The 12,595-nt window shown below is 42.5% G+C and overlaps 1 protein-coding gene across 1 annotated transcript in view; it reads right to left on the bottom strand.

Annotated features, from left to right (window-relative positions):
• Positions 1–457: 457 nt before the first annotated feature.
• The window catches only part of LOC122458048 (band 4.1-like protein 5), a 108,460-nt gene continuing 96,322 nt past the window's right edge, over positions 458–12,595 (bottom strand). The window contains exons 12-14 of the mRNA XM_043504917.1: positions 6,212–6,489; positions 5,025–5,173; positions 458–3,539 (exon numbers count right to left, since the gene is read on the bottom strand). The gene's annotated coding sequence lies outside the window, so the exon portion shown is untranslated. The remainder of the gene's footprint in view (positions 3,540–5,024; positions 5,174–6,211; positions 6,490–12,595) is intronic.

Genomic DNA, 12,595 nt, shown 5'->3' with positions numbered 1-12,595 from the left:
CCTTGCACTGAATTCCACATCACAGGCACGCCTCATGATACTCCATGCTATGCAGGGCCATTGATTTACACCAGTGTAACTGAAAGCAGAGTCTTATACCTAGTAAGACATATGCTTGGTACTTAATATTAACCGAGCAACGAAAGGATTCAAATTAGTTCTGATTTGGGCATGCACGTTCAGTCTAGCAGCTTCCACAGTCTCTGGGGCTTGGGAGCGTGCCAAGGTGACACTATTCCCTCCCTGCACCCCAACCTAAACATGTTTTTGGCTCATTCATTCTTCCCACAAAGTGAAGTATTTAATCCCTTGTTAGCAGTGCGATAGGAAAGTCTGTGGATTACATGAACCCAGACAAATAAGCAGAGTATGCTCAGTACATCTATAAAACTTGTTGTGACCTGCTATAAGCCTGTACCTAGGCAGTATTAATTTAAACCTGTTTTCAATGATCGTATCTCTTTGTGCACTGTTTTATTCAGAGATGACACCACACATAATACAGAATTGCACATCCAAGCAGATACTTCTTAAAGATGCAATTATTCTCACGTGCCGAAGGCAACATTTTCATTTAGAGAGGAGAACATAGCCAGCAGCAAGATCTTTTAGGCTCCAGGGGGCAATAACATTGTTATGCTCTATTTGCTAAAGTTATGTGCGCTATTATGTGTAACTGCCACAGAGCATGAAAAAGGGCATTGAAACGTTGTCAATAAAGAGACCAAAATGTGTTTTAAGTGTATGCCTTGTTTTTCAGCAGAGATCTCTTTGAGAATAGTTATCTGGGGACGGTCAGTGTTACTATGAGCAAAATGTGGCAAACTGGTAAGTAGAAATGACTCGTGAACTGAGCAAACAAAAACCAAAACACTAACCAACCGTGTTGCTAAAATTTCTCCTTACTTAGGAGAAATTAAAATATAATAATCAAGCATGCAATTTCAAAACAATTGTTTTCATCGTCTTAGAGATCTATTTTGAGCTATTTAGGAGATAAGTGTGGTCTGTTGAGTAGAGCACAGGACAGGGAGATGAGACTGGATTCCAATTGCAGCTCTGGCACTGACTCACTGTGTGATGTTGGGCAAATCTTAATTGTACTTCAGTTTCCCCATGCCACTCTGTAAAATTGGGCAGGGGGAAATGATACTGACCTACCTCACAAGTTCTTTGTGAGACTTAATTAATTAAAGTTTGTGACACACTTATAGGTTCTTGGATGGAAGGCACTGCAGAAATTATTAAACACAGAGTTGAACATGATATTATAGGGTCACACCAGCACGGCTTCTGTCAAGGAAGGTCAGGTCTTTCCAATCTATTAGACAATAAAATAGTGTACAACAGGAGAACCAGTCAACAAAGGCTCTCAGAAAAGGCTATTTAAAGAAATGTGGCAGTCATGGCTAGGCTATAGCAAATAGAGGAAGGATGAGTGATCAAATCTTCTGTTTGGCAAAATATTATAAGAAGGTAAAATGTGTTGTCCTCTCTAGTTATTCAGAAATAAGGTGATATCCAATGCAATTGAAAGGCATCAAGTTTAAATCTGGTATTATGAAAATGTTTTTATCAAAATCATAATCTTTGGAACTCATCTTTGGAATCTTTGGAACAAGGTTACTGGCCTTGTGGACAGGAGAGAAGCAGTAGATGTCATATATCTCAATTTTAGTAAGGCTTTTGACATGGTCTCCACATGACGTTCTCATAAGCAAACTAGGGAAATGCATTCTACATGAATTTACTATAAGGTGGATGCCCAGCCAGTTCAAAGACCATACTTACAGAGAGTTATTATCAATGGTTTGCAGTCAAACTGAGAGGGAGGATCTAGAGGTGTCCTGCAGGCGTCAGTCCTGGGTCCGATACTAGTCAATATTTTCATTAATGCCTTGGATAATGGAGTGGAGAGTATGCTTATAAAGTTTACAGATGACCAAACTGGGAGGGGTTGCAAGCATTTCGGAAGACAGGATTAGACTTAAAAAGGACTATGACAAATTAGACAATTGATCTGAATTCAATAAGATGAAATTCAATAAAGATAAGAGCCAAGCACTTAACTTAGGAAGGAAATCAAATGTAAAACTACAAAATGGGGAACAACGGGGTAGGTAGTGGTGCTGTTGAAAAGCATCTGGGGGTTATAGGGAATCACAAAAATGTGATGCAGTTGCAAAAAACGCTAAATATTCTGGGGTGTATTATCAAGAATGTTGTATGTAAGACATGGGAGGTAACTGTCCTGCTCTGCTTAGCACTGGTGAGGCCTCAGCTGGAGTAGTGTATTCAATTCTGGGTGCCACACTTTAGGAAAGATGTGTACAAACTGGAGAGTGTCCAAAGGACAGCAACAAAAATCATAAGAGATTTAGAAAACCTGACCTATGAGGAAAGGCCAGGAAAACTGGGTATGGTTAGTCTTGAGAAAAGAAGATTGGTAACAGTCTTTAAATATGGTAAGGGCTGCTATAGAGACAACTGTGATCAATTGTTCTCCATGTCCACTGAAGGTAGGACAGGAAGTAATGGGCTTAATCTGCAGCAAGGCAGATTTAGGTTAGCTATTAGGAAAAGCTTTCTAACTATGAGGATAGTTAAATATCGGAGTAGGTTACCAAGGGAGGTTTGGAATCCCCGTCATTGGAGGGTTTGAAGAACAGGTTGTACAAGCACCTGTCAGGGATGGTCTAAGTTCACTTGGTCCTGCCTCGGTGCAAGGGGCTGGAGATGACTTCTCAAGGTCCCTTCCACTCTTACATTTCTATGATTCTGTGATAAGATATCACTGAGACCAAGACTCCCCTGTCCACTAGGCCAGTAACCTAGGATTCAAAAAAGGGATTGAACATTTATATGATAATGAGAATATCCACAGTTACATCAGATGAGATAAAAGAGATATAAACCCTCGCACTTCAGGACATAAGTCAGCCATTAACACATGGATATTAGACAGAAGATTCCCCTATGAACAATTTATTCCATACACTTTCCACTACAGAATTTCTTGCATCTTCCTCTTAAGATCTGATACAGGATTCTGCACTAGGTGACCACTGATTTGATCTGGTACAACAACTCCTATATTCCTAAATCTAGATCCAGCAGCACATTGGAGGATATTAGACCAACATCATGGAACTGGATGCACCATGCTCCCATATCTTTACCAGCATACTTTGTTTCATGAAGAGAAATCTTTTTTTTTTCCTCCTGGGTTGCTTTCCACTGGTATCCTAGCTGCACTGGAGAAGCAGACCTTTCTGAGTGAGGAACAAGCATGTAAGAGGTTTCCCTCGCCTTCTAGATCTGAGTGGAACTATCAAAATGGAGGAGGAGCCAGAAAAACAACTGTTTGCAATGGATGAGTGTCCAGTAGTCAGCTGCCTTTAACTTCCAAGACAATTCGAAACTCTTTACCTTCTGAGTCTTCACTGGAAAACTCACAAGACAGATGAGATGACAGTAAACAAAGATGATCCTCTCTACTGTTCTCCTGCTCAGGCACCCCTATAAATGAGCTGATAAAACTGCAGTAAGAGAAAAGATGGATAAGAAGCACAACAGGAAGGTAGTGGAGGATGCACTGAGGCACCACATAATGAAAAACATGCTGCTCCTGCTAAACTCTGATAGGCTAAACTATGCCTATATTGTTAGCAAGTCAAGCCACAATTATTGATCCCTCCCTTTCATTCACAAAAATATCACCATGCTATCTATAGGTCCGACTCAAAATGAAGTGCATGCATGTAAACCACAGTCAGAGCCTGTTACTGGCTTTGTGTGTGTCTTATAGAAAGTATAGCAACTATTTTTTTGTTTTTAAAGGGACACTTTAGAATCAGACTGGCATTTGCTACTATAACAGCACATCTTTTGCAAGCAGTTAGGAAGGGGGTTGCTTTATGAACTAGATATGGGGGATTGAGTTGAGTGTTTTATATGGCAGTTATAAATTTTATACTGAATGTTGATATTTTAAATCTTGTGAAGTGTATGAGTGACATAAAATTTAAGGGCCATATTCTGCCATTCTTATCAAGTAGTACCTTATTCTGCGAGCAGTCCCATTAAAGTCAGAATAAGGTAATACTCAATGTGAGTAAAGAGTGGCAGAAACTGGCCCTATGTTTAAGAGATTGTTAAAGTAAGTGAAATGTGAAATTGGACAGTATCCTTTTAAAATAAATCAGCTTTCTGTGTTAAAGAATAACTTAGCTTGTATCTACAGAACCACATTGCAGAAGACAAGCTGAAGATTTCTCTTCACTATAAAACTCCTTATGCTGGAAGTGGCTGCACATTGTACTTCTAAGATATTCTAACATTACACAGACATCTAACACAGGAAGGTCCAGTCCTTGCACCACCAAGAATGGTAGAACTCTTTACATTTAAATCTTCCTTTTGTCTAAATTACAGAGCTAGAAACAGATATAGATTAATGCAGAAGGAGCAAGAACATTTGGTATTTATGCTAAAGAGTGTCAATGACTCTTGGTAAGTTTGCTCAGTCTGTGAGCTTTAGGGATGAACCGAAATTAGCAGAGGAAAATGGCCTTTTGATTCCCTTTATATTAAGTTTACTGCCATTTAGTGCTGTGAAACTCATTTAAGTCAAAGAAGATGCAACAAAAGTAAGAGATGCTTGTCATACAACATTATTGCAATGTCAAGTTTTCATTCAGTCACATCTAAACAAAGTAGTAGTTTTTGTTCTTGTATCTCCACAGCGAGTGCTACATTGCTTCATACAGTGAATATGCCTCGTTCCTCCCCTGCTACTGGCACCCACCAATGATCTAATTTCTGTACACTAGACAGCCCATCCACTGCCCCTTTCACTCCAGCTATGTCAGGAAACTCAGCTGTTCCTTGTTTGCTTCACTGATGGAAAGTGAAAGTGGGGTGTTGTCCTTTGGGTTCTATTAACTGTCTAGGGTGTGCACACAGTTTTCTTGATGCAGCTTTCTGATTTAGATAAATTGTTGGCTTAATTAGCTGATACTCACTGTGCTCAGAAGGGCTGTTAGTCTTCTAGCTGGTATTTCTTAGAGAGCACGCATGAAGCAGGCAATCAGTGGCAAAAGCAGCCCCACGCAATCAGCTACAGCGTTCCAGGCCAGTTCACACAGTGACTGCGGCTGGACTCCTCCTAGTGCTTCACAGGGCAAGGAGAAAGGGGAAGGGCTCAGGATGTGATATCATACACTCGTTCTAAACACCAGGAAACAGAGAGAACTGAAATGTCAACTCTTCTGAGCCACAGGATGGACAATATCTCTGGCTGTCTCTCAATAAAAGTTACAATAAACAGACATGACTACTTATAAGACAATATTTAAAATATCACCAGGCTCAGCCTGAAAGGTGGATAACAGCCCAGCAACATCATGGACTTGCTGCTAAGGTCTTTGTCCTTCTTTCCTGCTTCCTTTGTTTGTTCCCCTCATTCATCATTTTATGAGTAGGAGGCCCTGATCTTGTGATGAGATCCATGCAGGGAGATCCTTGTACCTGCACAGAGCTCCATTGACTCCAGCAGAACTCATGCAGGCACAAGAGTCCACTTGCTGATCCAATAGCAGGACCAGGACCTTATCTTTTAAATTCTTCAGTGAAGAAACCATGGGTACAATTTTCAAAAGCATCTCAGTAATTAGGGAGCCTAAGCCCCAGTTTCAGAAGTAATTTAGGCATTTGGGTTTCTAAATTTCATTGAAAGTCAATGTGCAAGTTCAGATCCACACTTTGTGTAGGTTTGGATCCAGCTCCAGACGTTGTGTCTCAAGACAATCTCTAATTGTAACCCCTTGTAAAAATAATCCAAGCCATGTCACTATAGTCTATTTCTCAGATTACCATTTATATGCTTTAAAATAGGAATCAGTAAGTCTTTGGAGTAAGGCAGATGTTCTAAATTAACTGTCACCCATTTCTCTCCCTCACATTGTCAGGATACCTGTTTATATAATGGCCTCAAATAGCAATCAGGAAAAAACAATATAATTTCATTACACAATCATCGAGCACATAATGTTTTTTTCCATGCTGTTTGCTGTGGCCAACTATTGTGTCATGCATTGCACACGCCTTCCAAATGTCCTTCCCAAGTTTACAATTCCCCATTTGCTGGACTTCCTCTCTAGTTGATCTCCTGGCTTCAGCTCATTCAGGATTCAGCATCGAGGCTACTCACCGGGACTAGGCCTTCACAGCAAACGACACGGTAACTTCTATTTCCGTACTCTTGTATCAACCTTCGGTAGCAATCTGTGTTGATTTTTAGGACTTTCAAGGCATTTCAGTAGCTGGGTCCTTGGGAGATTTGTTAGAAAAACCTTCCACTCTGATCTGCACAGCAGAGTGTTGCTTTTTCAGTTCCAGTGTTTAAACAAGTCCTTAGGTGCCAGTGTTCTTATTCTCCTTGTGCTCTTTGCCAGTGGAAGTCACAGCCTTTCAGTTTCAGGAACTAGTCTAGGTTATTTAAGAAGAGAATAAAGAACAATAGTTTACAGCCTAACAACAGCAGCAGCATCTGGTAAAATGCATATTTATCAAATGATAAGGTTCCCAAAGAAACCTCCCAAAAGAGCAAACAACCAACAAAATAAATAGAAACACTCAAACATTTTGGCTGTAAAGCTTTTATGGTCACATTTTGGGGCTTTTCTAATTGATTCCACTTCAGAATGGATGGTTAAACATCTCCAATAACTATGGGGGCTTTAAGCTGTGGAGGCTGGTGGCATCTGAAATTGGGCAGACAAATCTGATGAAGTAAGGCCCTCCGATACTAGGGTGGTGAGTATGATGTAGGAACCTAGATCAATAGACACACGCATCCCTTCTTGGAGACTATGAAGTTTTCCCCCAGAGAAAACACAGGCAAATTTTTGTTTCTCTTCCCTTCACCTTGATGTTTAATAGTACAGTGAAATCTCTACAAGAGATCACACTTATTAAGCAACCTCCTATCTTAAGAAGCTGCCCCAGAGTAGCTCCAAACGCATGGGGCTCAATTCTGTTCTCAGTTACACACTGATTTTCACCTGTGTGTGTTTGACCTGATTGATCCCGATGTAAACATGATTAGAATAAGGCCTACGATGTAAAATTCTGCCCCACTTTTATTAAGCCACCTTTGTTATGCTACCAATTTCTGCTTGTCCCTTGCATGGATTCCTTGGGGGCTGTCATACTCTTTTCTCAGTCAGAAGGGCCTTTTTCTCCTAACTGTTTGCAATTTTCTTTGATTCTCAAAGGCTCTGCCTAGCCAGGGCCTTGATCTTAGAGCTGGACCTTGCCTTAATTTAGGAGCTGAGTTTCATTTAACCTTCTGACTCCTTCATTGTACAGCACTGAAGCACCGCATGGATTTTACGTATTGTGTTGTTATTATTTATATGGCACTACAGGTATGTGAGAAGGTGCTTCCTATAGAGTGATTCAAGAGTGTTTGAGGCCAGTTCATATGAAAAGAGCCTCCCTTTTCTGGATTCAGGGTGTCTTCTCTCATTATTAGACAGTGAACATGGATCTGGATACTCTGGGAAATGATGGGTATTAGGTGCTGGAGAAGGCCAGGGGAGTGAACCACAGCTGGTGAGAATGGAAGAAAGGAGACGTTAGAGTTGTGGAGGGCAGCAGGAGAGAGCAATGGTGAGTAGGAGGTAGAAGGAAATGATCATGGGAGGGAGGAAGCCACCATGGAGGTGAGAAGGAAGGAGATTCTCAGGAGTTGGGGACAGACAGCGAATGGCATCAGGAAATCACCTAGAGGCAGCAGGACTATAATTAAAATGGCCACCATGTAAATATTAAAAAGAAAAGGAGTACTTGTGGCACCTTAGAGACTAACAAATTTATTAGAGCATAAGCTTTCGTGAGCTACAGCTCACTTCATCGGATGCATTCCGATGAAGTGAGCTGTAGCTCACGAAAGCTTATGCTCTAATAAATTTGTTAGTCTCTAAGGTGCCACAAGTACTCCTTTTCTTTTTGAGAATACAGACTAACACGGCTGCTACTCTGAAACATGTAAATATTAGTTATTGTTAAGTACCTGTCACATTCCTAAATAAAATCCCTACAGTTTCTTGACAGTGAATCATAGAATCATAGAATCATAGAATATCAGGGTTGGAAGGGACCCCAGAAGGTCATCTAGTCCAACCCCCTGCTCAAAGCAGGACCAAGTCCCAGTTAAATCATCCCAGCCAGGGCTTTGTCAAGCCTCACCTTAAAAACCTCTAAGGAAGGAGATTCTACCACCTCCCTAGGTAACGCATTCCAGTGTTTCACCACCCTCTTAGTGAAAAAGTTTTTCCTAATATCCAATCTAAACCTCCCCCATTGCAACTTGAGACCATTACTCCTCGTTCTGTCATCTGCTACCATTGAGAACAGTCTAGAGCCATCCTCTTTGAAACCCCCTTTCAGGTAGTTGAAAGCAGCTATCAAATCCCCCCTCATTCTTCTCTTCTGCAGACTAAACAATCCCAGCTCCCTCAGCCTCTCCTCATAAGTCATGTGCTCTAGACCCCTAATCATTTTTGTTGCCCTTCGCTGTACTCTTTCCAATTTATCCACATCCTTCCTGTAGTGTGGGGCCCAAAACTGGACACAGTACTCCAGATGAGGCCTCACCAGTGTCGAATAGAGGGGAACGATCACGTCCCTCGATCTGCTCGCTATGCCCCTACTTATACATCCCAAAATGCCATTGGCCTTCTTGGCAACAAGGGCACACTGCTGACTCATATCCAGCTTCTCGTCCACTGTCACCCCTAGGTCCTTTTCCGCAGAACTGCTGCCGAGCCATTCGGTCCCTAGTCTGTAGCGGTGCATTGGATTCTTCCATCCTAAGTGCAGGACCCTGCATTTATCCTTATTGAACCTCATTAGATTTCTTTTGGAAATGGCTGGCATATAAATTGATTTACAAAAGTCTGAAGTTCATTCGACTTCCTTAGGTTTCTAGATAATTTCAAGTGTATACTGCATTCTTTCCTCTTAAATTACTGCACAGAGTTGCTGTGAACTATTGAACAGCTGCTGTGTTCCACCCCAGAAGTGGCTGCATTTCAGTACTTGGTGATGTGATTCCTACAATGTGTGCACCCATGTGTGCGCACACACACACACACATATACCCATGCGATCTGATTCTCCCTTCATTCCCCTGCAAATCAGGAGTAACTCTATTGAAGTCCCTGGAGTTGAAGCATTCTTTTCAAATGTATACTGAGATTGTTATTCTATGACATCATGACTTACTGCAGTAATTAAAAATTCTAAAATATTTAGCTGTGAGCAATGGGAGGTGGTGTTAATTTCCAAACACTGAAACCAACAGACAAAAAAGCATAAATTGGAAAAGGAATCCTCTGCCTTTACCTGCTATTTCTGCACTCAGGAGAATTCAGTGTGACTGTGTTACAATTACTTTCAGGCACCCAGAGGCAACAGAGTCAGCAGAAAAAGTTAAGTGGGATGCAGATGCTGGAAAATAGCATAGAGGACTTCGCCTTACGTCCTGCAGCGAGCATATGGTCTCTTGGAGCTAAATCCCAAGAAGTTTAGAGCAGGAGGGGGAAATGCTATGGTTATGGATATTTGAATAATAAATCATACTTAGTGCTATAAACACATTAGCTAATTAGTCCTCACAATACCCCTGTGAAGTAGGAAAGGATTGTGTCTATTTACAGATGGAGAAACACAACTAGAAAGGGCTACATTTATGTCACACTCCATGCCAACTTTCCCAGAGTAGTTTCTGATGGAAGAAAGTCTGAAGGTGGAGAGAACACCAAACCTTTCCCTCTACTACCATGAGGAGGGAGAGAAGGTCAGATCTGTTGCAGAACTGGGCATGCTGGCATTACCTCTGTGAAGCTCCCAGTGGATTTTAAAGATGTCCCTACCCTATAGAAATCCCAGTGGAGGGCAGGCAGCAGCAACCCAACCTGTCCCCCTCTTTGGGATAAATCTCCTGCCCCACCCTCCAGAACAAGGTGGGAGGTTGGGCCAGGAGGTGTGACTTACACCTTCCTGTGCCAGGTTCAGTGAATCTACTGTAAAAGGTGCAACACACCTCTGACCAACATATTAACCCACAGAGACCTTCCTACCAACACTACAAAAAGAAGGATTCTGGGTGGACTCCTCCTGAAGGTCGAAACAGCAGACTGGACTTCTACATAGAGTGCTTCCGCCGACGTGCACGGGCTGAAATTGTGGAAAAGCAGCATCACTTGCCCATAACCTCAGCCGTGCAGAACACAGTGCCATCCACAGCCTCAGAAACAACTCTGACATCATAATCAAAAAGGCTGACAAAGGAGGTGCTATCATCATCATGAATAGGTCGGAATATGAACAACAGGCTACTAGGCAGCTCTCCAACACCACTTTCTACAAGCCATTACCCTCTGATCCCACTGAGGGTTACCAAAAGAAACTACAGCATTTGCTCAAGAAACTCCCTGAAAAAGCACAAGAACAAATCCACACAGACACACCCCTAGAACCCTGACCTGGGGTATTCTATCTGCTACCCAAGATCCATAAACCTGGAAATCCTGGACACTCCATCATCTCAGGCATTGGCACCCTGACAGCAGGATTGTCTGGCTATGTAGACTCCCTCCTCAGGCCCTACGTTACCAGCACTCCCAGCTATCTTCGAGACATCACTGACTTCCTGAGGAAACTACAACCCATTGGTGATCTTCCTAAAAACACCATCCTAGCCACTATGGATGTAGAAGCCCTCTACACCAACATTCCACACAAAGATGGACTACAAGCCGTCAGGAACACTATCCCCGATAATGTCATGGCAAACCTGGTGGCTGAACTTTGTGACCTTGTCCTCACCCATAACTATTTCACATTTGGGGACAAAGTATACCTTCAAATCAGCGGCACTGCGATGGGTACCCGCATGGCCCCACAGTATGCCAACATTTTTATGGCTGACTTAGAACAACGCTTCCTCAGCTCTCATCCCCTAATGCCTCTATGCTACTTGCGCTACATTGATGACATCTTCATCATCTGGACCCATGGAAAAGAAGCCCTTGAGGAAATCCACCACGATTTCAACAATTTCCATCCCACCATCAACCTCAGCCTGGACCAGTCCACACAAAAGATCCACTTCCTGGACACTACGGTGCTAATACGCGATGGTCACATAAATACCACCCTATATCAGAAACCAACTGACCTACATGCCTCTAGCTTTCATCCAGATCATACCACACGATCCATTGTCGACAGCCAAGCTCTACGATATAACCGCATTTGCTCCAACCCCTCAGACAGAGACAAACACCTACAAGATCTCTATCAAGCGTTCTTACAACTACAATACCCATCTGCTGAAGTGAAGAAACAGATTGACAGAGCCAGAAGAGTACCCAGAAGTCACCTACTACAGGACAGGCCCAACAAAGAAAATAACAGAACGCCACTTGCCATCATCTTCAGCCCCCAACTAAAACCTCTCCAATGCATCATCAAGGATCTACAACCTATCCTGAAGGACGACCCATCACTCTCACAGATCTTGGGAGACAGGCCAGTCCTTGCTTACAGACAGCCCCCCAACCTGAAGCAAATACTCACCAGCAACCACACACCACACAACAGAACCACTAACCCAGGAACCTATCCTTGCAACAAAGCCCATTGCCAACTCTGTCCACATATCTATTCAGGGGACACCATCATAGGGCCTAATCACATCAGCCATACTATCAGAGGCTCGTTCACCTGCGCATCTACCAATGTGATATATGCCATCATGTGCCAGCAATGCCCCTCTGCCATGTACATTGGCCAAACTGGATAGTCTCTACGTAAAAGAATGAATGGACACAAATCAGACGTCAAGAATTATAACATTCAAAAACCAGTCGAAGAACACTTCAATCTCTCCGGTCACTCGATTACAGACCTGAGGGTGGCTATCCTTCAACAAAAAAACTTCAAAATCAGACTCCAACGAGAGACTGCTGAATTGGAATTAATTTGCAAACTGGATACAATTAATTTAGGCTTGAATAGAGACTGGGAATGGATGAGTCATTACACGAAGTAAAACTATTTCCCCATGTTATTTCTCCCCCACCCCACCCCACCCCCCACTGTTCCTCAGATGTTCTTGTTACCTGCTGGAAATGGCCTACCTTGCTTGTCACCATGAAAGGTTTTCCTCCTTCTCCCCTCTCCCCCTGCTGCTGGTGATGGCTCATCTTAAGTGATCATTCTCCTTAAAGTGTGTATGATAAAACCCATTGTTTCATGTTCTCTGTGTGTGTATATAAATCTCCCCACTGTATTTTCCACCAAATGCATCCAATGAAGTGAGCTGTAGCTCACGAAAGCTTATGCTCAAATAAATTTGTTAGTCTCTAAGGTGCCACAAGTACTCCTTTTCTTTTTGTAAAAGGTTAAGGTCTCCCAATTCTCCACTTTGTCCAAGCTGCAATTTATTGCAGGGTGAGGTGGGAGCCTCAGGGAGTTAGTTGTAGCTACCTGATCCTTGCCGGCTCAGCCCCAGTGGAAGTTA

This window comes from Dermochelys coriacea, chromosome 11 (genome assembly GCF_009764565.3).
Source record: "Dermochelys coriacea isolate rDerCor1 chromosome 11, rDerCor1.pri.v4, whole genome shotgun sequence".
Taxonomy (NCBI): domain Eukaryota; kingdom Metazoa; phylum Chordata; order Testudines; family Dermochelyidae; genus Dermochelys; species Dermochelys coriacea.
This window is presented reverse-complemented; position numbering and strand designations above follow the sequence as displayed.